Raw genomic sequence first — 24,292 nt, forward strand, 5'->3', positions numbered from 1 at the left:
ATATTGTGGTAAATGCTGAAAGATCAGAGAGACAACAGAACAAGCCACTGCCATGTCTTACCTCTAGGACTCCTCAGCCTGAAAAAGCCTTTAGTTCCTATCTACTCAGGCCCCTATATACCCAAGCATCACTTCCTTCCTAGTACTGGGATTAAAGGCATGTGTGCTTCCCAAATACTGGGATTAAAGGCATGAGATCTCAAGTACTGGGATTAAAGGTGTGTGCTACTACTGCCTGGCTCTGTTTTTCTCCTAGACTGAGTCAATTTCATGTAGTCCAAGGTGGCTTTGAACTCACAGAGATCCAAACAGATCTCTGCTTCTGGAGTGCTAGGATTAAAGGTATGTGACACCACTGCCTGTCCTCTGTGTTTAATCTAGTGGCTTGTTCTGTTCTCTCATCTTCAGGCAAATTTTATTAGGGTACAATATATCACCACAATGTTAAATTAAAAATCACCTTGACAAGTCAAGTATACTCTCTTTCTCTGATGCCTTACTTCTAATTCATCAATATAGCCTGGCAACTTTTCACTGAAAACACCAGAATATGATGTCTTAACACAACCATGTTTACCATACCAATCATTCTGCTTCTTCCTAGCCACTGGAAGTCTACTTATAATTTCATTTTATTTTCAAATAACTTGTGGAGTATTGAGAGTAGGGATCATTCCCTTACCAACAAGAAGATACACATTCAGAGGTAGAAATTTATATTAGATCACCCATCTGTTAGACTCCTGATGCAGAAATGGAAAGTTGATACCCTGATAGCACAACTCTTTCCTTTAAACTAATAAATTGGTTAGTAATAAAAAATAGAGAAGATTTGGTTTTGGTCTTGTATAATATCTTTCTTCTTGTAGATAGATTTATTAAGCAATTCAGAATTTAATCATTTAATACTTGTATCAGGTAAAATTTCCCTTATAAACCAGTCAAATTGAATGGATAACTACAAGGAAAAATTTTTCCATATACAGCAGTGCAGTTGTCCATATGAACTCACAGAGACTATGACATGTACAAGACCAACACATGCTTAAACCAAACATAATCCCAGCATCAAAGGAGGAGGTGGCTATGAAGTCTCACCCCTATCTGAAGAGCTATTGGCAACTGATTGCTGCTGGGAGATGGAGAGTCAGTTTGTTTTAAGAATGTGCCCCCTTGGTAAGTCAACCAAGCCCCAGTGGAAGGCTATAATTCTGGCTTCCATGTTTTTGTTTGCTTGTTTTGTTTTCTTTAAAGTGAGAAGGAAGAAGACACAGATTTCTGTGGGTAGGGAAGGTGGTGAATTTAAGAGGAACTGGGGAAAGAGAAAGACAATGAACAAAATACTCCATAAGAAATTCTCAAAGAACTAATAAAAATTGCAAAGAATGAATTAATGAATTGGTGTTGAATTATATGCCACCTGGTCAAATATGTTCAGAAAGAACCAAACCCTAGGGGATGTCTCCACAGGCAAATGTAAAAAGAAACACAATAGAGAAAAATTGAAATATTCCTCAAAGCCCATAATGGTAGGTAGAAACAAAAGAAAAGAAAAGAGGGGGAAAAAGCCACAACACAACACAGATGTGTCACTGTATCTACTTAACTAGGTTGGCCACAGTAGAATCTTCTCATGTCTTGTACTTCATCCCTAGTTAGATCATTGCAATTTACAAAACAAGAAACTGAACAAATCAGTTTATTCCAATTAAGACTATTAAAGTCAATGATCCATTTTCTCTACTATAAAAATTATGTTTTGTTTATTTTTTTAATTTCCCCTCAACTTTTTCTGTGCATGCATCATCTTTATTAGAGGCCTTATTCTTTACTTGATGCAGTGTGTATTTCCATGCTAAGAAGCTTCAGAACAGTTTAATAAAGCAGTATGACACCAAGGCCCATTAGTATTTTTTCCCACAGTGTCTGTGACAGATGTGATGCTTTCTTGACCCAATGCCTTATGAGCCCATTGTCAGAGAGCAATATTAAACAGGAATTTATCAAGTACTTCAACACAGAATAGGCTTTCACCTGAAAGGTCTAGGAAATGGAAGCAATTGAAATTTATTGACTTGGGTAGTTCACATAATTAACTTGGTTCATCACCTTCATTTTGCTACTGAAGTCCTGGCCTGATTAATCCAACTAGCCAGAAAATGAAGAATGGCCCAGATTAAGTCTGTAATCCTTTAAAAAATATTTTGCAATGCTTGTATCAAAATACCTCAAGGCATACAGACCTAGATGATTTAAAAGGAGTGACAAATTCTTGACATTTTTTAAAGTATTCCAATGATACCCTTCTAAATATTTTACTGTTAGGGACTATTTTATTCTTAAGTATTTGTCCGTTTGAATGACCTTCAACATGAAAAATGCTTGAGCTGGCAGTTCTTATAATGAAAGGCAGACTTAGAAAAATAGGTAAATTTCTCTTGGCTTAAAATTCTATTATTTTTATAGAGGCAGGGAAATCCCTGATGCTAATAAAAAATACAATTTTTAGATACGCTATTAGATTCTCAATTCTTAACTTAGGGCATTGAATTAAGAAAACCACCCTAGCCTTCCCATTTAGGAAAAGAGTACTGGACTCAGAGAGACTTGACTATAATAGAGATAGTTTTCCTGCATACATGGGACATTTTGATGTAGAGGGAAACCTCAGAGGCAATTGGTCACAACCTGAAAATATCAGATACAAAATAAAGAAGTCATGGCCAAAAATGTACCATCTTATCAAAAATGTAGGATTTTTCTGAATGATGGGGGCAGAAAATAAATTTAAGAGACTTGAAAACATTGCTATGTGGCATGGGAGAAGTGTTGAGCATTGAATAGATTTGGTTATAAAAGGAACATTGTCTTTTACAATAATTCAAATCTATTTTGCATAAGGAACTACTAGGTTGGAATTCCAACTTATTTTCCTTCAAATTGTGCTATTGTTCTAAGACATATTTGATTTTTGCTTTGTTTTGTTTTCTTGAGACATGGTTTCTCTATGTAGCTTCGGCGTCTTTCCTGGAACTCACTCTATATAGCACAGGCTGGCCACGAATTCACAGAGATCTGCCTGCCTCTGCCTCCCCCGAGCTGGGATTAAAGGCATGTGCCACCACTGCCCAACCATATTTAATTTTTTATTGAGAAATTTGATTATCGGGTTTATAATTGAGTCTCATGAACACTGAAAGGAAAGGATACACTTGGGTAATGATGTAACCTCTACACCGTAGGTAGAGTTTTCCTGCCTGGCCCACAGTCAGGACAAATCTCTATCACCTGCCAGTCCCACAGCCACTCAGACCAGACCAAGTAAACACAGAGACTTATATTGGTTACAAGCTGTATGGCCGTGGCAGGCTTCTTGCTAACTGTTCTTACAGCTTAAATTAATCCATTTCTATAAATCTATACCTTGCCACGTGGCTTGTGGCTTACCGGCATCTTCACATGCTGTTTGTCATCGTGGCAGCTGGCAGTGTCTCTCTCACTCAGCCTTCCACTTCCCAGCTTTATTCTCCTCCTTATCCCGCCTATACTTCCTGCCTAGCCAATGACCAATCAGTGTTTTATTGATTGACCAATCAGCAACACATTTGCCATACAGACCATCCCACAGCCCTACACAATAATAAATTTGGTGGCGTTCTGCAGTGAGGGCTAATGTAACATCACATACTATGTATTAAACATTTGTTAAACAGTAATTTTTATACATGGATAGATTCATGGACAAATAGTGGCAGAGGAACATTGCTGTTCAAAGTCAAGCAAGAGAGGACAGTAAGACAGTTTTTCCCATTAGCAAGAAACAGCCTTACAGAATTGAAAAGGAGAATACTGTTCCTCCCTCTTACTGTGTACACAAACATTGATACACTCTGTTTACACAAATATTAAGGAGGCTGTGACAAAACACAGTCAGTTAGATGTAAAGAAAGCTGTATTATAGTAACAAATTAGTTCTGCAACTTTAGGAAATTAATTTCTCCTGCTACTTAGTACCCTCATTTTTAACATGAATTTCAGGGTAATAACAGCAATTAATAATGATAATTTATATTTATTGAACCCTTGTTATACACAATTATCATTTTTTTACTTCTAATTCTGACAACAACTTCAAGAGACAGGTACTATTTATGATCTCTTCTGTAACAATAAGAAAATGTGTGATTTACCCAATATTTCACTTAGCTTCAATGTATTAGAGCTGATATTTGAAGACAGATAAATACAATGTCAAACAATGTCAGTGCCTTTGGTGGTTTGAATAATAATGTTCTCCATATGCTCATATATATGAATGCTTAGACAACAGGGAGTAGAACTGTTTGAAAAGAGTAGGATTAGGAGGTGTGGCCTTCTTAATGTAGGTGTCACCCTTGTTGGAGGAAGTGTTCCACTAGGGGTAAGTTTTGAGGTTTCAAACTCCCATGCCAGGCTCAGTCTATCTATTTTCCTCTCCACCTGTGGATCAGGATATAAAGCTCTCAGCTACCACTCAAGCACCATGTCTATCTGTGTGCTTCCATAATCCCTGCCATGATTATCATAGACTAACTGTAAGTAAGCCCCCAATTAAATGTTTATATAAATTGGTCAAGGTCATATTTCTTACAGTAATAGAGCTACAACTTGAAGAAACAGTTTAGTCCCTTAGATCCTTGCTTTCTTTGTTTTTACATGTCTGCTTTTCATGTATCTGGGTTGTATGAATATACAGACTAACATAAGTGATGAATCCTATGAAGCTGATCAATAAATATGAAGGATTTAGCTTTTGTACTAGGTAATAGGGAAGAAACCAAAACCAATGACTCCTATAGATGGTGTGAAAACAGATTCATCTAATGCTGGCAATATACATAGTAGAGCATGGCATCTCCTTCTCAAGTAATGACTGCTTACGTGTTGGAGCTCACAATGTATGCTGGATGTTGCTGTTTTGACTGTGACAATTCTATGGGAACATCCCAATCCTTACAACTAAAATTGGTAGGTATGAACTAGCCTTGATAAAAATTATTAACAACTGTTTCTAGATTCTACATTCCCTATCTTAAGGGTATTGGGTTTAGAATGGATGAAGATTTACGAGAGGAGTCAAGTAAGAGAGAAGTTAGGATCAAATACAGAAATACTGTACCAGACTGATAAAACATATGCCTCTATATGCATGCAGGCCTACATGTACACACTAAAGGAAATAATGGAACTTCTATTTGATAACAAACTAGGATATATTAGTCCTTTCTCCAATTTAATTTTTCTTTATTTTAAAGCAGCCTGTATCTAAACCATAAAAATTATATCCTCTTTTACAAACCACTGTACTGTACTGGACCTAGCACCACACACCTGACATGTTTTAAGATCTCCAGACAACATTTAAGTTGTTTGAAATTTGGTCACATATTATTCCTATGACTTTATAGAAATCATTTAAGTTTAGTGACTTACACTATATTAATCTATTAAAAAGAAAAAAAACAACTAGGGATTGATATAATTGACTTGAAGAGATCAAATTGCTACAACAATAAATAGCACATTGTATATTTTAAATATTTGCTGAAATGAAACAGTGAATGAATTAAAAAGTTATAGAACACATAAGCACAGAAACAATAATTTGACATTGAATAGTTTCTTTTTTAGAACCCTCATCTAAAGGATTTTCATCATATGTACAAACAAGGTAGTAGTGTCACTCAAAGCCAACCCTTTCATAGACATTTGAGTCTTGGTTATTCATGGTTCATATTAGTATTGTGTAGCACTTTTTTGAAAGAATAGTCTTAGGCATATGGTGGTACTTAACCTCTATTTAATGGGTCTGTTAAGGACATATGCCTGGAGAAGACCCTGGGAATCATTTAGTCTCTGTTTCAAACATGTGCCTCAACTAGTCGGCTTCTATTGTGATAATGGAACTCTCAGTGCTATCTTTTGAAATATTAGACTGATTGAATTCACTAAAACTTATGTATGCTTTCATTCACTGATTTTCATCTTTATACTCAAAGATTTTGTGGTTTTCATTTTATGGGAGTTATATAAGGAATAGGATGTGATGAAACGATTATAGTAAATAATAACTTGGCCTGTTCCAGGAATTTGCAAACTAAAATGCATTAACCAAATTTATCTTGTCTACTTTTTATTTATGGTCTGTGAGATAAGAATGGTATTTATATTATCAAGTGGCTGAAAAAAATCAAAAGAAGAACAATATTTCATGACACAGAAAACATATATTAAATTCAAATTTTATTGTCCATAAATAATTTTTATTTGGACAGAGCCACACACTCATTTATGCACTGTTTATCACTAGATCCATGTTATTATTGCAGAGCTGAGTAGTTGCAACACCAATTGTATGGCTCACAAATTCTAATACTTACTACTACCTGGCCTTTTACAGAAAAATGTTTGATGAACCTTGGTCTATTTTCTTGAAAGAATTTTCACAAGTGCTTACTCCAAGGCCAGAATCTAAGAATTAATCTTTGACCAACCAAAATGAGCTTTCTGTCAAAATGCATTTGTGCCTATTATTGCTGAATTAGAGAATAAAACCACACATGCTAAAGAATCAGCATCCTTTCTCCCAATCTGAAGTAGTGGGTAGTGAACTGTTTTCAAGTCCTTTTAATTTTTTTTCTAACTGTAGTAAAGCGTAGATCATTTCCGATTTGTCTGGCAAACAATTCCAGAGATAAACACAACCCCAGAACTTCTGTGAGATGATCTCATGATCTTTTGAGTCATTAAAACTCTTTGCCTATCTGCTTCCTCTCAGGCTTATATACACTTATTAAAGGATGTATTCACGGCAAACACAGCTTGCTGACAGGCAAAATTAGGTGAAACTTGAGGAGGAGTAGTGTTTGGAGCAGTGTGAAACTATAGAACAGCTGTTCTCAACCTGAGGGTTATGACCCTTTTTGGGGGGATGGGTCAAATGACCCTTTCACAGGATTCACATATTAGATATTTACATTATGTTTCATAACAGTAGTAAATTTACAGTTATGAAGTAGAAACAAAAATAATTTTGTGGTTGGGGTTCACCACAACATGAGAAACTGTATGAAAGGGTCACAGTACTAGGAAGGTTGAGAACCACTGCTATAAAGGAAAAGAACATTTGTTCCTCTTTAGAGAACATGTATGTTGAAGAAGTTGCCTACTAGGCAAAATTCCACATAGAAGGTGTTTTGTTTCTTTGAATTTGATAGTTAAATTGATTATGAGATTCTTTGGCAAGGAATTTGCTTCTAGGCAAAAATTGAATTATTGTTTTTAAAAGCAGTGTCTTTTTAATATAGACTATTTTATTTCTACAGTTATTTTTATTGAAAATAAATATTTTTTCATACACTGTATTTTGATCAGTTGCCTCTCCCACAACTCAACTCCTCCCAGATCATCCTAACCTCGCCATGCTAAACCCACACCTCCATCTCTCTTTAGAAAATAAGCAGGCAAACAATTAAAGCAAACAAGCAAACAACAACAACAATAATGATAATGAAGAAGCAGCCCGCCTTTAATCCCAGCACTTGGGAGGCAGAGATAGGCAGATCTCTGTGAGTTCAAGACCAGTGTGGTCTATATATTGAGTTCCAGCTAGTCAGAGCTAAATAGTGAGACCCTGTCTTAAAACAAACAAACAGATAAAGAAAGAAAACAAAAACAAAAACAAAAACACAAAAAGACACATGCACAAACAAAACTCACAAAAACACAAAATCAGAAACTATATGATACAAGCAAAAGGCAAGTAAACAAAAACGCCCAAAGTAATATGAGAAAAAAAGTCTACAAAAATACCATGGAGTTCATTTTGTGTTGGCTATTTAATACTGAGCATGGGGCTTGCCCTTCAATATGGTATATATTACTATACCCAATGAGACTACATTGTAGAAAACTATTTTTTTTTCTTTGCAAGCAGGTGTGAATTAGAGATAACTTCTTGGTTAGGGATGAGAACACATGTCCACTTCCTTCTCTCAGCACTGGGATCATATCTGAATATAGAATATTTTAAAGGAATACTATTTACTATTAATAAGATGTCAGTGATAGGTTTTGTATTAAGTAGCTAAAGGCAAATGAACATATACTAATTTAAGTTATTTTGAGTTTTGCTTCAGTTGTTTAAAGTGAAAAATCATAACAATTAACCAAGAATAGAAACACCAAAAAAAATTCCTAGGCTTCAGTCATATGTTTTGTCTCAGTTTCTTATCTCCTTGCTGTGAATTTTATATATATGAGTCTATTCTCTCCTAGTGAGGGACAGCTAGTCCCATTGTGTCAGCAGTCTGGAAAGAGAGCAATGTATGCTGCTGCTCAGCTGGCTTTCTCTAGTTTATTCAGTCCAGGACTTTAGCCAAGGGAACTGCTGAGTTCAGGGTAGGTCTTCCTACCTCAGTTAACCTAAACATGATAATCCCTCACAGGCATGCCCATAGCTTCTCTCCTAAGTGTCCTAGAAGATTCTAGAATCTTTCTTGATGACAGTCGATATTAACCATCACACTTTCCTAGTAACATCTGAAGTGAAATACAGAGTGATTTTTCAAAAAGAGAAGTTTGGAGACTGGAGAAATAACTTAGTATAAAAGCACTTGCTTTTTTTTCAGAAAACACTTTTTATTGAGTTTAATATTAACCTTTTTTCCATTTTTTAATTAAGAAAATATTTTATTCATTTTACATACCAATCAAAGATTCCCCTCTTCCCTCCTACCGTCCCTCAAGCCTCCCCCTCCCAATCCACCACCTATGCCCTCCTACAAGAAGGTAAGGCCTCCCATGGGGAGGTACATATAGTATAGGCAGGTCCAAGCTCCTCCCCCTGCCTCAAGGCTGTGCAAGGTATTCCATCATATGTAGTGGGCTCCAGAAAGCCTGCTCGTGCACCACGGATGGATTCTGATACTACTGCCAGGGGGCCCCATAAGCAGATCAGGTTACACAACTGTCTCACTTATGCAGAGGGCCGACTCCAGTCACATGCAGGCTCCACTGCTGTTGATATAAATTTCATGAGTTCCCACTAGCTTGCTTTGGTTGTCTCTGTAGGTTTCCCTATCATGATCTTGATGCCCTTGCTCATAGAATCCATCTCCTCTCTCTTCAGCTGGAGTGTTTGGCTGTGGATTTCTGCATCTGCTTCCATCAGTTACCAGAGAAAGGCTCTATGATGACAGTTAGGGTATTCACCGATCTGATTACTGGGGTAAGCCAGTTCAGGCACCCTCTCCACTATTGCTAGTAGTCTAAGCTGGGGTCATCCTTGTGGATTCCTGAGAAATTCCCTAGCACCCGGTTTCTCCATATCCCCACGATGTCTCCCTCTATCATGGTATCTCTTTCATTGTTATTCCACTCCATCCCTGTTTCAGCTCGACCATCCCATTCCCTTATGTTTTCATCCCCCATCCCCTACCCTCCATTGCCCACCCCTCATCCCCAGTTTACTCATGGAGATCTCATCTATTTCCCCTTCCCAGGGTGATCCATGTGTTTCTCTTTGGGTCCTCCTTGTTATCTAGCTTCTCTGGATCTGTGGGTTATAGTCTGGTTATCCTTTGCTTTACATCTAGTATCTACTTATGAGTCAGTACATACCATGTTTGTCCTTCTGAGTCTGGGTTACCTCACTCAGGATGATTTTTTCTAGTTCTATCCATTTGTCTGCAAATTTCATAATGTCATTGTTTTTCATAGTACTCCATTGTGTATATGTACCACATTTTCTTAATTCATTCTTTGGTTGAGAGGCATCTAGGTTGTTTCCACATTCTGGCTATTACAAAGAATGCTGCTATGAACATAGTTGAGCATGTATCCTTGTGGTATGATTGAGCATTCCTTGGGTATATGCCCAAGAGTGGTATAGCTGGGTCTTGAGGGAGATTGATTCTCAATTTTCTGAGAAACCACCATACTGATTTCCAAAGTGGCTGTACAAGTTTGCACTCTCACCAACAGTGGAGGAGTGTCCCCCTTGCTCCACATCCTCTCCAACTTAAGCTGTCTTCAGTGTTTATGATCTTAGCCATTCTGACAGGTATACGATGATATCTCAGAGTCATTTTGATTTGCATTTCCCTGATGACTAAGGATATTGAGCAATTCCTTAAACATCTTTTGGCCATTTGAGATTCTTCTGTTAAGATTTCTGTTTAGCTCTGTAGTCCCTTTTTTTAAATTGGATTGTTCGTTATTTTGATGTCTAGTTTCTTGAATTCTTTATATATTTTGGAGATCAGCCCTCTGTTAGATGTAGGGTTGGTGAAGATATTTTCCCATTGTATATATAGGCTGTCATTTTGTCTTATTTACTGTGTCCTTTGCCTTACAGAAGCTTCTCAGTTTCAGGAGGTCCCATTTATTAATTTTTGCTCTCAGTGTCTGTGCTACTGGTGTTATAGTTAGGAAGTAGTCTCCTCTACCAATGCATTCAAGACAACTTCCTACTTTCTCTTCTATCAAGTTTAGTGTAGCTGGTTTTATATTGAGGTCTTTGATCCACTTTGGCTTGAGTTTTGTGCATGGCAATAGATATGGATCTATTTGCAGTCTTCTACATGTTGACATCCAGTTATGCCAGCACCATTTGTTGAAGATGCTTTCTTTTTCCATTGTACAGTTTTGGCTTCTTTGTCAAAAATGAGGTGTTCATAGACATGTGGGTTAATGTCAGGGTCTTCAGTTCAATTCCATTAGTCCACATGTCAGTTTTTATGCCAATACCAAGCTGTTTTTTTTATTACAATAGCTCTATAGTAGCACTTGCTGTTCTTCCACAGGATCCAGGTTAAGTTCCTAGAACACATATGGCATCTTACAACATTCTTTGACTCCAGTTCCAGGATCTGGAGCCCTCTTCTGGCCACTGTGAGCACCAGTCACAAATGTGTTGCACATATATACATGTAGGCAAAACACTCATGCACCTGCAATAAAATAGTATCTTTTTTAAAAAAAGAGAAATATGATTAATGTTTCTAAAATTTAGATTACATCAAGATAATATAGCCTGAAGAAAAAATAAGGCATTAAGATTTTCCAACGGGAGCAATGATTTTAACTACAGTCTCAAAGAAATAAGGTAATGTACATGTAGTAACTATATAGATCTTAAAACTCATGGATAAAAACTTCAGTAGGAATTTTAGTACCACAATAAAGAGTAGTTCGTAACCATAATCGTTGGCATGTTGATTTCATATAGCATCATGGTCCTTATGCTTCAAGAAAATTATTTCTGAAAAGTGCAATATTGGGAAAAGTTTGGAGTTAAGAATTTGAATCCAAACTCTTCATTTGACATTCAAGTTCCTCAACTTTCTTTCTGTGATCTTGGGAAAATTACTAAAAATCCCTATTTTTTCACCATCTCATCTGTGAAATGATGATAATAACTTGGTATAATAATTACAAAGATTAAATTTGCAAAATATATGATACAGCATTTTCCACATTGTCAGCATTATACAAATGCTAACTGCTGCTGATGCCACACCTCGCTGTCCTTCTACTCTTAAGACAATTCATCATCCACATTAAAATAAATGCCTAAAACATTTGTATCTTGTGAATTAGCGGTGTTTTGTGCATCATCTGTCTTCCCTATGGCAAACTCAGGTGCGGATTTTCTTGGAGTTGTAAGATGTCCCAGAACACACCTAATTCTAAGAGATTTATTTCTTAGATACAGTAGGTGCTCCATTTATATCACAAATCCAATGTTTATATCCCTTCAAAATTTGTACTTTTTAAATCTTTATTCCCAAGTTGACAGTATTTGTATTTCAGACATAGGAGAAGTATCTAGGCTCTAAAGGTAATGTTTTCATGAATAGTGTTGGTCCTCTTATAAAATGCCTTATAGAGATCCCCTGCATCTTCTTCTTACATATGAAGATACAACAAGTAGATTGCTACCTGGGAACAAAGATGCAAATTCCTACCAAAAGGAAATCTCCTAATGCCTTGATATTGAAATTCCCAGCCTTCAGAACTACAGAAAATAAATGTTGTTCTGGATGTTACTCAGTGTATTGCAGTTGGTTATAGCAGCTTATACTAAAACAATACTGTATTAATACAAAGAAGCCACAAAAATCCATGGAGCTATATATGTGTGGGTTTTTGTTGTTGTTGTTGTTGCTGTTGTTAAACCACCAGTACTAGAATATAAATCTATAGGTCTCTATAGAGTTTCTGAAATAATGTCAGACTTAGCTACTATAGTATTTGACTGTTCTTTTAACTTTCATGTATGCTTTTGAGACATTTGTCATCAATTTGAATAGCAGCCAATTGCTACTATAGAGCCTGCAATGAATAGTTTGTATTAATGATTCCATTTTGTTTATCTATATGAAAGAATAAATTATTTTGAACAATTGCCCCCTTCATAGGCTCATATATTTGAATGCTTAGTCATCAGGGAGTGGTACCACTTAGAAGGACTTGGCCTTGTTGGGGTAGGTGTGGCTTTGTTGGAGGAAGTATGTCACTAGGTGTGAACTTTGAGGTTTCAGAAGCTCAAGCCAGGCCCAGTGGCTTTCTCTTCCTGCTGCCTGAAGATCCAGATGTAGAATTCTTAACCACTTCTTTAGCACTATTTCTGCCTGCATGGTGCCATGCTTCTTGCCATGATGACAAGGGACTAAATCTCTGAAACTGTAAACAAGCCCCTAAGAAATGATTTCCTTTATAAGAGTTGCTGTGATCATGATGTCTCTTCACAGCAATAGAATATTAACCAAGACACATTTTTACGGGTTCTTCACCCATAACTGAGTTCTAAACTTGGATTCAGTTTCCTGTTGATTCACTAGATTGTTGACTTTCTCCAAAAGGCTAAAGGTTAATCAGTTCTTCCACTACAGATAGAAGACTATGCTAAGTGCTAAGGGTACAGCAGTGATTGAATTAAATATGGTTAATACTAGCATGGAGTTTATAGCTACATTCCTGTTTTACCTTCATATATCCATTCAGGAGTATTCATTTAACTCTTAAGTAAGCACCAGGGATGCAAATGGTCCAGATAATATAGAAAAGATAAACAAGAGTCATTAAATTTTTAATCTGGGCTATAAAAATTTATCCCTTATAATGTCTTTTAAATGGTAAAATTGATGATTTTGAAGATCTTGGGACTTATTCTCATGATTACCATGTTACTGTGTAGTACATTCATAGCAGAATATGGTTTAAAGTACTGAACTTCTGAATTTCAAACTTCAAACATTCATGATGCAGACGAAAACCAAAATTTAAAATATCACTTCAATCTGATGGTGACATTCCATCAAATCAATTCATTCCTGGAATCAATTTAGCTTACATCTGGTACAGAACTAATTTATGCTCACAGATAAATTGTTTTTTTCAAGTTATATTAGACTGCCAGGGGATTTTTCTCTAGTCTATTATTAATGAGCCACACGTTAGCTTACATGCTCTTTAAAAGTGAGTAATTACATTATTATAGCATGTTTTCCTTTGTCTCGCAACACTTACAGTGAGTGTTTTGACACTTGGAAAGTCATGCTTTCAAGTAATTTTATGAGAGAAAAATATTTTAAAATTGAGATTGTGAGAGACAAATAGTTATACAACAGTGGAACTCATTTCAATGTAACATTTCAAGCTGGAAATTGTATATACAAATAATACTTTTAACAGGTTCTAAGCACTATCTCTCAACTAGTCTCTATGTGATTCTATCTTTCTTATGTCCTAATCAATTTTACACACTGATGATAGATTATTTCCTAAAATGTCGCTTCTATCCTACCACTTTTCCTGTCAAAACACTTTATTAGCTACCAATGCCTAAATATACTGAATATAAACTCCTGAATGGCAGTTCTAGATCATACATTGTTTGCTTCCATTTTCATTAGCCTCCTATCCCTTCAAGGAATTATGTCAGCCAGTGTAATGTAGTTCTTATTATTCTTTTCCACTTCCCAAATTAGTGTCCTAGATTGTTGAGTATGATCAAAAAAGCAAGGTGTATGCCCAAACACCTGAATGGGAGATGCAGCATCTACTTAGCATGGGAACAGAAATGTAACATTGAAACTTTCTCTTGAGGGTGTATTGTGTGGAAGGAAAACAACAATTAACAATGTTGTCTACCCTGGACAGTGGGAGCTTTTCTATAGGGCTTCACTTATCAAGCCATGTTCAAAAATTGGTCTATTTTACTCACTAAGTTCAAATAGGTTTTCCAGGTAGTCAATCTGCTATCTACACACATCACTAATTTTACAATACAGAGTAACCAGTGCTGTAAGTCATAGAGGTAAACAACAGAACATAAAAGTTATTTTATGCTCTCAGAGAATCTCATAGCAACTGCATGTTCAGATAACACCATGGGGTATAAATTCTAGCACTGTTTGTTTCAAGACTCAGATTTTTGTCATTCTATACAACTAGTTTAATTTTTCCAGTAGTATTTATTGTATGATTTTCTAGACCTCCCCAAAGTTCATAAACCTGTTGCAATTAGGTTTTTTTCTTTTCATAATTCAACAGATGTTCAAATAATTTAAAAAACTGATGGATGATATCATTCTATATGCTGTGAATATGTGTTGCTCTGATTGGTTGATAAAGCTGTTTGGCCAATGGTGAGGCAGAATAAGGTTCGGCAGGTCATTCTAACTAGATAGAGAGAAAGGCAGAGAGCAGAGAAGATGCTGCAAGCCACCGCCATGAGAAGCAAGATGTAAAAGTACTGGTAAGCCACAAGCCACGTGGCAAGGTATAGATTTATAGAAATGGATTAATTTAAGATATAAGAACTAGATAACAAGAAGCCTGCCATGGCCATAGTTTAAAAATAATATCAACCTGTGTGTGTTTATTTGGGTCAGAGCAGCTGCGGGACAAGTGGGAGAGAGAGATTTGTCCTGACCATAGGCCAGGAGGGACACAGGAAAACTTTCAGCTACAAAAACCCAAAAAGTATAACCATTGTACTTAATATATCCTAGAGGGACACTTATTCTTGTAGCAGAATCTCAAATAGTTAATATTATGCTTTAATAAAAGGTAAACTATTATAACTTGGAGAAATCAGAAGAAAAATGACTACACTAATTTGTATAGATAGTCATAAATGTACTTTCTATTTCACAATATTTGGATTTGGGGGATATTTTTACTACATTTCAAATTGTGAAATCTAATCAAACTGGATGCTAGTCATTTTCAGGACATTTTTACAAGCTTTTAAAAGGACCAACTCAGAATTCTAAGTTGAAGCAGTACCTCAAAAGTAAGAGGTCATGAGGGAAAGGTGATTCTGTGGATTAAATGCTTGACATGTAAGCACAAAGATTAAATGGAGATCCTTATCCTAAAGAGACTTGATGATAAATCTCAGCATCAATGAGGACCACAAAAAAAAGAATCAAGTCAACCAGCTAGCTAAATTAGCAATCTAAGTACTCAAACTCTTCAGCAAGAGACCCTAGCTCAAGAAATAAAAATAAAGATGATTGAGCAATTCACTTGATATCAACCTCTGGCCTGCATGCATACCCACACACATTTATGTACACACAGAGACAAGCAGCACATGTATACCCACAAAGAGACACACAACACACATACATATACACAGATATAACCCCACATGTAACTAAGCGATGATACAAGTTGTCAGTATATGAGAGTTATCTTGTAAACTTTCTTTGTTGTCATGTAATGTTCTTATCAAATAAAAATTTCATGTTAATTTGGGGTCCAAGAGGATTCACAATACCTTTTAGTCACTTAACTAATCCAAGGCTTATTCATAGAGTCTCATCATTGTTCTCAAGTCCATAATACATATGAAATCACCCTCTACTAGCACTCCTTAGTAGTTTCCTAGCTGTCATCCCACAAACAAGATTCCTAGTCCTAGAAACCTTAAAATAAAATGTATCTGACTTAGGAAAACTCTCCAAAATGTCCTCTTTCTCAGGTTGTCTTATTTACCTCTCTTTTATTTGGAAATATGCATCAACTTTAGGTATCCTCTAAGGAAATGAAAAATGTTAAATGGGGTTCATCTTTTCAATATAGTGAAACTATTGCTTTTGACATCTCCCAATGTCAAAATGTCTACCTCTGCTATGGAAGACTGTAAAAAAGGGTTACTCTTTTTAGGTAGGAAAGAAAATTGTATCTAGTCCAAAGAGAAAAATCTAGAGATTAATCCAAATGTACAATAAATTATTCTTCCACATATATCAGTAGACGTCATAAATAATACAATAAAATTTAATTTCTGTTCTTGGGGGGGAAACTTAAAAATTTATAAATTATGGTTTGATACTTTTGTTTTGAAATCTGTTTTTATTTTATGTGTATGCATGTGTTTGTATGCAGATGCATGTAGTGAGGGGCACATGTGAGCACGTGTGTATGAAGGCCAGAGGAAAACCTTGGGTATAATTCTTCATCAACAATCACTTTTGTTTTTTCAAACATAGTTTCTCACTAGCCTTGGATTTGCTGATTACACTAGGCTATCTGGCTAGTGCATGCTTCTCCATCCTCAACACTAGAATTGTAGGTGCACTCTCACAATAACTTTGTTTACTTGAGTTCTGAATATAGAACATGGATTCTTCAACTTCATTTTATTGTTCAGGTTGTTATTGGTATAAGTAAGAAAGATTATGATTTATTGAATTAATTATTTAAAGGTGTTTTTACTTTGTTACATATAGATTAAATTTTATATCAAAAGGTCAAGTTAACGAATATGTACATTTGCTACCTGCTCACAAAAGTTGAAGGTATTAGTTATACAAATATATAATGATTTTCAGGAGTGGAAGTCAGGCAATTTTTATTTGCTGTGGATTTCTTAACATGCACAGTACTATTTGATCTTGAGTTTAATTGTGTGCACAACTATGAGAAGACTATGGTAAATAAAGATGAAGGGAATGTTCACAACTGTAAAACAGATTTAAAAATCCAAACACTTAATATCTCAGTGTCCCTTAAATATTACTTGGAAACTTTTTAACATTAAAAATATATCCTTATAGATTACTTAACCATCACAAAGGCATCATTGTTTAAAATTTTATCACATGCAATAATCCTTTCAACAAAATTAGGACAACATCACAAGTGCACAGATTATGACTCTCAGATTATATTTCAACTGAAACAACTTTGAAGTTCAAAGTCTGCTTCACTAAAGTGTTCATACAGCACATGTGAATATATATGGTGGCACGTTGTGCTTAGCACCACACAGCTATCTTTTAAATTAATAGTGATTCATAATCAAGTGATAATACTCAAACTGTCAAAATCAAATGAAATGGCCTAAGAGGTAAACTAAACAGGTAACCTAGAAATTCAAGTAAGATTAAGGCAGTCAGTTCTTACTTGGGCAGATTTTAAGCCTGAAGGGATGAACCCTGCAAGTTTCTTGAACATTTTAGTAAGACAAGAAAACAGGGCATTAGGAATTTCTCAGTTGGGGATTGAAGACTTCCAGGGTTAAAAAAACATCTCTGAAGTCATGAGTCCAACTATAGGATATTTGAAAAGAGAAAGATGAAGGAACAGCAGAAGAGTGACTGAATCCTAGTTTCTGAGATTCCATTGTTACCACAAGGGAAAGAAGTAGGCCAATTACAGGAGGAATGTTCCTGCTCTCTTGAGCTTTCTCTCCATTCTTCTACCTCACTCATTCTTGCCCTCCTCCTTGTTGCCAGATATACCACATTCTATTATCATGGAAGGAATGGAATCTAGAGTATTCACCTTCAAAAGTCAGATGAGGCTCATTTAACCTTTTTTTCTGATTTTCCTCAGGCATAGTGGCCATGAACAGCATTCCACAGAAGATAGATTGTTAGAAACTGCAGACAAGCTAAGGGGATGAACAGCCTAATTGTATCATCACAAAAAATACAAAAATGGTTTTTTTCTTAGCAGGAATTAGAGGACAGCACCACCGTTTGTTTTTTCTTTTACTTTCAAATATAGAAACCGTCTAAAAATCTACAAACGAGAAAACAAATAATAATTAAGGAGGTAGAGATGACAGATGAAAAACAACTATGCCACACCAAATGAATATCATCAACATAACCTTTGGATAACATGAATATGAGGAAGTAACCACAGGATGAGTTCAGAGATTAACTGGATACACTATGAGTCTGACTTTAGCTAAAAGTCCTCCTAACCTCTATAAGCCTCTGTCCTTTAACTGGTGTGCCACATGCTTTTTGGAGTCTCCTGGATTCAGTGTCAATTCATAAACAGTGTCTAACAGACACAAGAAAGCCTGATTTTTTTCCTTTTTCCCAGTATACAGTTATCCTTTTAAAAGGCCATAGGTCCCTTTGGGAAAGGGTAGGAGAAAGACTAACAGTAATAATTTTAGGTATTTTAGCAAAGCCCTTCTGCAAACCAATGTGTTCCCCTTCATTCAAGGGTTTTGTGTCTGTAAACTGGCTCAAGTCTAGAAATTAGTTCATGGGACAAGATTCCCTAATGCTACAATCCAATGCAGCCATTCTTTCATCAGTCTGAGAATTTTCCTGCTTATATAGATCAGATAGAAACATAACAGAATTATCTATTCCAATGATATCATTTGGCCTTTGTTACTTCAGGGCCCAATTAAACCCACCACATCTAATCCATCTAATTGAGCAGCATCAACTAAAGCTCTAAGGTCTGACTGTCTCACCCTTTGTGTGTTATAGGGTTAGTGAAGGGGATGTTTTCTGGGCTGTCCCATTGTAGAGGATCAGGTTTTTACAAATGTACCCACTCTTGCATTGTAATTGCTCTGAGTCTTAAAAATAACTTGAACAATAATGCAAGGGTTATCACGCACCTCCGGCTCCTTTTCAGTGAGCTATCTTATGAAAATGTTTCACCAAATCAATCAAACTTTGACACACTTTTATGCTGTGTGAGCTTCATTGCAAAACCTAGAAATTTCCTCAGTGGTCCCATATTATTAAATTCAGCCTGGCTTAATTTTATGTTTCTTCTATTATTATCCCACACCCTTAAAATCCATTCCCACACATATTCCCCTGACACCTCCTTTAATAAATTAGCAAAGTCATTAAGCTTTTTAAGGGTGTACCACCTATCTTCATAGACTACATGTTCTACCTCCTCTCTAGGAGACTGTTTAGCTTAATGTCTGGGTATAGGTCTAGAAGCAAATATTGGTGGGCCCTGAGGGATATCAGTATTTTCTTGCCTGACAAAGACAAGAAATGACTAATTTCCTCAGGCAAAGATGGAGAGATTGGTACTGAAAGGGTGGGGGTAGAGATGTATCTTCTACTAAGGGTGAAGAGACTACTTCCTCGGGTTAGATAAATCCTTCAGAATCTGAGAGTTCGAAGTCTAGTTTATAGTCGTGGGAGGTTAGCATTGACTTCTGTATATGCAATTGCTTAATCAGCCAATCTCTGTCATAGGAATAAGGGAACTACTGTTTGGTCTTGGGCATATGCTTGGATTATAGGTACTAACAGGGCTGTTAAAACTCTCTGCCATCAGCTTATATTAATCCATTACTGGAAGTTCGGCTGAAGGCAAGGTATTAGTGTTTGGGAATTTTTGAGACAGGCTTGTGACAATCCACTAATGGGGATGAACTACATTTCCCTGATCTCTTAAAGGTTATCTCCTTCCCAGGTTCTACAATAACAGACGGACAAATCTGATCTTGGGAAATTGGTTGCGGTCTCTCCATATAACTGCTGTGAACTGAGAATAGTTGATATACTAAGTAAAAGTAACAGGATGATCAGACTTATCAAACATTAGGGTGACAGAAGTTCTGTGAGGTACCACAGTAATAATCATTCTTAGGAGAATTTTGGTAGAAGGTCCATGGGACATATGGAAAGTGGAATTTCTAATGATAGACATGGAAAGCTTTGCTGAAGGCCTGATGGAGATGGAACTGATAAACTCTGAAACACACAATGCTGACAAGCAACATAAAAATATACAGACGGAGTGCAACAGTTAGGCAGCAAGTCATTCCGGAAGACAAAACAACAAAGACAACCATGGCCAGACACTTGTTTTACATTATCTTCTGTCCTATGATCCTGAAAATCCCTGATGCATTTGAAAATCTTATACTCATTTGTTACAGCCATATCTGATAAGAATGGCAACAATCATAAAGCCAGCACAGCTGCTTGACAAAGATCCAACAAAACTGAGCTACATGATGGCTGCCATGCCACTTTTGATTTTGATCTCCACCTGTTGCATACGTGGGGGACTTTAAACATTTGTACAATTTGGGGATATTGGATTGATGGAAAAATTCTCATGAATCATTCATGCTTTCTCCCAGGACTACTGCTTCTAAGTTTCCTTAATATCCTAACCCTCCCACTTTTAGGGAGACATCCCTATCTACTTGAAGGACTTCTTCATGCCTTGGAGGTTGTCTATGAGATATTTTTATAACATCTGCCCAGTACTTACTCAGGAACAAGATAATCAAAGCAAAGTAAACTTCAGATAATCAAAACAAAGGTCAACAAGATTTGGTGGGCTAGAGGAGTTGGCCACAGATCAGATTACAGGGCTCTTCCCACTATACACTCAGGAATTTATGTGGTATATATAGTAACAAAGTTAAATTAGCTGAAGTTACCTCTACCTTACACAGAGACTTACATTGATGGGCAAAGAATGATGTAGAATGATGATAAAAGAATGAGATGTTGCGACCTCCCTTTCTTAGAAAAGTTAGCTCATGCAGAGCCACTGTGATATAATATGACCAAAGAACAACAGAATGCCAGGATTAGATATATAGGCAAATTCTATAAAGATATACAATGTAAACATTATATAATTCCAGAATTTAAATAATAACTGCAACAACTTTGGCCTAAAGATTTTTCTTGGACACTCTAACCATTATGAGTTAATAAACTGATTCATGGTAAAATGCCTGAGTTGGCTTGGAGATTTTGTTTTGGCCTAGCATCCTTGTAGTCACAAAAGCTCCAAGCCTGAGTACAAACTGTCATATGCCTCTAGATTCTTAAAAATTAGGTTATGGGGTTGATGAGTAAGAATGGTTATAAATATAACTGTTTTTCATTGATGATTAAACTTGAGGAAAAATGACTATAAAATATAACTGTTCTGTCATGGTTTATCAATGATGACTAAAAGATATACAAGAGGAAGTGAAACATATGTCAAAAACTAAAAATGATATTATCTGTTTTGGAACAACATGAATCTATCCCTGCTTACTGAGTTCTGTATAAATAAAGAAACACTCTGATTGCTAGTTAGTCAGTCTGCAAGATTCTCCCAACCATCATGCCTGGCTCCTTGCCTCGCCAACTCTCTACCTCCTTTCTGTGACCTGTCAACCACTGGGGCTGGCCCCTTGCATTTGGCACCCGAACAGGGACTCATTCTGTTGTACTAGTCCAAAACTTTTGATGTTAAATCAGCACTATTTATTTGATATGTATGGGTATTGTGCTTACATGAATGTCTGTGCACTATGTGTAAGAGCAATGCAAATTGAAGCTAGAAGAGAGTGTTAGAGTCCTTGGGGCTGGAGTTACACATGGTTGTGAGCCACCATGTCAGTGCTCTGAATTGAACCTAGGTACTTTGGAAGAGCAGCAGCCAGTGCTAATGCTGCTAATCATTGAGCCATATCTCTTGCCTTGAAGCCCTGTTTCTTTAAGGTTGTACAGTTTTTGCCTTGAGTACTGATCAGTACCTTCATGACTCAACGGTTTTAGAGTACAAAAGCTGTGAGAAAATATAGCTTACTGTATTTTTGGAAGTTCTTAGATCAGTGTAGTTATTTGGTTAGTGAGTTCTATAGATGATGTTCTTTGAACCTTAAGAAGAAAAACACAGACCCAGTATCTGTAGATGTAACTGTCTTGTTAAATAAGGAACACATAGCCAAATACAGTTAAAAGCCAAGAGGTCAGAGCAATAGCTAAGAAATAAAAACCTTACCCTTCACTGCCGCTGCTGTGCTACCTCTCCACAAGAGAGCTACTTCCTGTGTGTTTGTCTTCTTATAGACTTTCTGTTCTGCCTTCTCGTTGGTTGTAAACCCAACCACATGACCTCCTCATCATTGCCCATCTATACAGACCTCCAGGTCTTCTATGGTTGGTATTGAGATTAAAGGCATGTGTCTTCATGCTGGTGGTATCCTTGAACACACAGAGATCTGCCTGTCATGTGATTGGGATTAAGGGTGTGTGCTACCACTGCCAGACTTCTGCTATGGCTTGCTATTAGCTCTGACCCCTAGGCAACTTTATTTATTAACATACAAATAAAATCACCTTTCAGTACAAATAAAATATCACCATAAGTATCTGGGGTCAGATTCCAAGTAGTCAGAGTCTGACTGACAGTGTGAGAATTTTCACCTTTACCTTTGTCCTTTGATACCTACAATTCTCTATGAACATAGAATAAAATAATTTGAAATACATTTGGTAATGGTCAAATCAGTCTATTACATTGATATTACAGCAAAATATTTTAATAAGAGGGCTTCTATACACGCTTCTAACTTGTCTCAACACGATTCCTTCAAAAGGTTTAGACATAGAGCTACGTGCAATGGTAACATTAGGGAGGTCTATATGAATTCTCAAGATTTCTTCCACTTGTCTTAATCTAAATTACTCTACCTGAAATTGCTTAATTTAACTTTCATTTCAATATATCCTCTATTTTGGCAATGCTTATCAATAACACATTTTTACATATAAAATTATATATTCTTCACATGTTTCAAAACTGATTGGATACATTTCTTATGCACAGGGTCTTCAAGAGCATATGTGTGTGTATATATACATAAACATACATACACACACACACACACACACACACACACACACACACACACACACACACATATATATATATATATATATATATATATATATAAATTTATTTGAATTACATTTCAGGCTTGTTTACCAAAGTTGCTTAAATATATAGCTGCCTCACTCAATGGGTGTTCTGTTGAGAAATAAGGAATTTGTAATCCAACTCAGTAAACATTTATTAGATACAAGCTATGTACCAACTTCTTTGCCAAGTGTATGCTACATGCCTCCAGGTCCTTAAAGCCAAGTGAGAAATGGTCTTTCCAATAATTTTGTGTCTAAGAATTTGTTTTTGACCTTGTTATATCTTCTAGTTGATAAGTTAGTTAAGGATCAATGTAATCTTTGTGATTTAGGAATATCACCCATGATAAACCTTACTGTTTCACTGATCACAGTAAAAACTGGCCACCTAGGTAAACTGTTCTGCTACAGTATAGTTGTTAGATAAAACAGCCAATAAAAATTTGAAAGCCTTATACTAAAATTATGAGGTCAAAATTTCATTGTGTTATTTTTCATCAAACTGAAATTGAAATTATATCTCTCTGCCACTTACTACCTGAATGATTTGAAGCATGACTTCTCATTGGTTACCTTACTATTTTAATATTTAAATCAGTGTTATAGCTATCAAGTGAATTGATTCACATAAAGCAACCAAGATTTTGTTATATAACATCCAATTAATGCTAGGCATCATGTTTTCGTTTACATAAAATCTAAGTTTCTAGACGTATGCTTACATTAATATGTAAACTCTACCAGGTCACTACACACAATTCACTACATCTTTCAGTGAATAGTGCCAAAATCATTCACAGTTTTTTCCCTGCTTTCTAAATATGTGTCAAAACTGCCAAGTATGTAGTCATGTCAATGGCAAAAAAGACAGAAGCATGGTTCCACACTGTCACTCTTAGCAGTCTGTTCCGTACTTTTTTAGGAGCCTTGACTCAAATAAAATCAATACATTAGAAATCCCATAAGAAGAATTTTAGGACAAGCCAATATGATGCAGAGTTGGAGTTTGTTAAGAACAGGAAGAGAGGTACTGAGGTTATGAATAAAACAGATGAAAAGTGCAGGTTTTGCCTTCTCAAAGAATACTCATGCTTAATATTTAGATTCTGGAATTCTTTGTTTATTTTATATATAAACCCTGCATCAAATGTATAGCTAGAACATAATTTTCCCATTCTGAAAGAAGCTACTTCACTCAAATGATGGTGTCCTTCATTATACAGAGCCTATTTAGTTTCATAGGGTTCTATTTATTAATTGTTGATCTTAGTGCCTACACTACCAAAGTTCTG

This window comes from Peromyscus californicus, unplaced genomic scaffold, assembly GCF_007827085.1.
Source record: "Peromyscus californicus insignis strain IS unplaced genomic scaffold, ASM782708v3 Scaffold_10__1_contigs__length_136768540, whole genome shotgun sequence".
NCBI classification, from domain to species: Eukaryota; Metazoa; Chordata; class Mammalia; order Rodentia; family Cricetidae; genus Peromyscus; species Peromyscus californicus.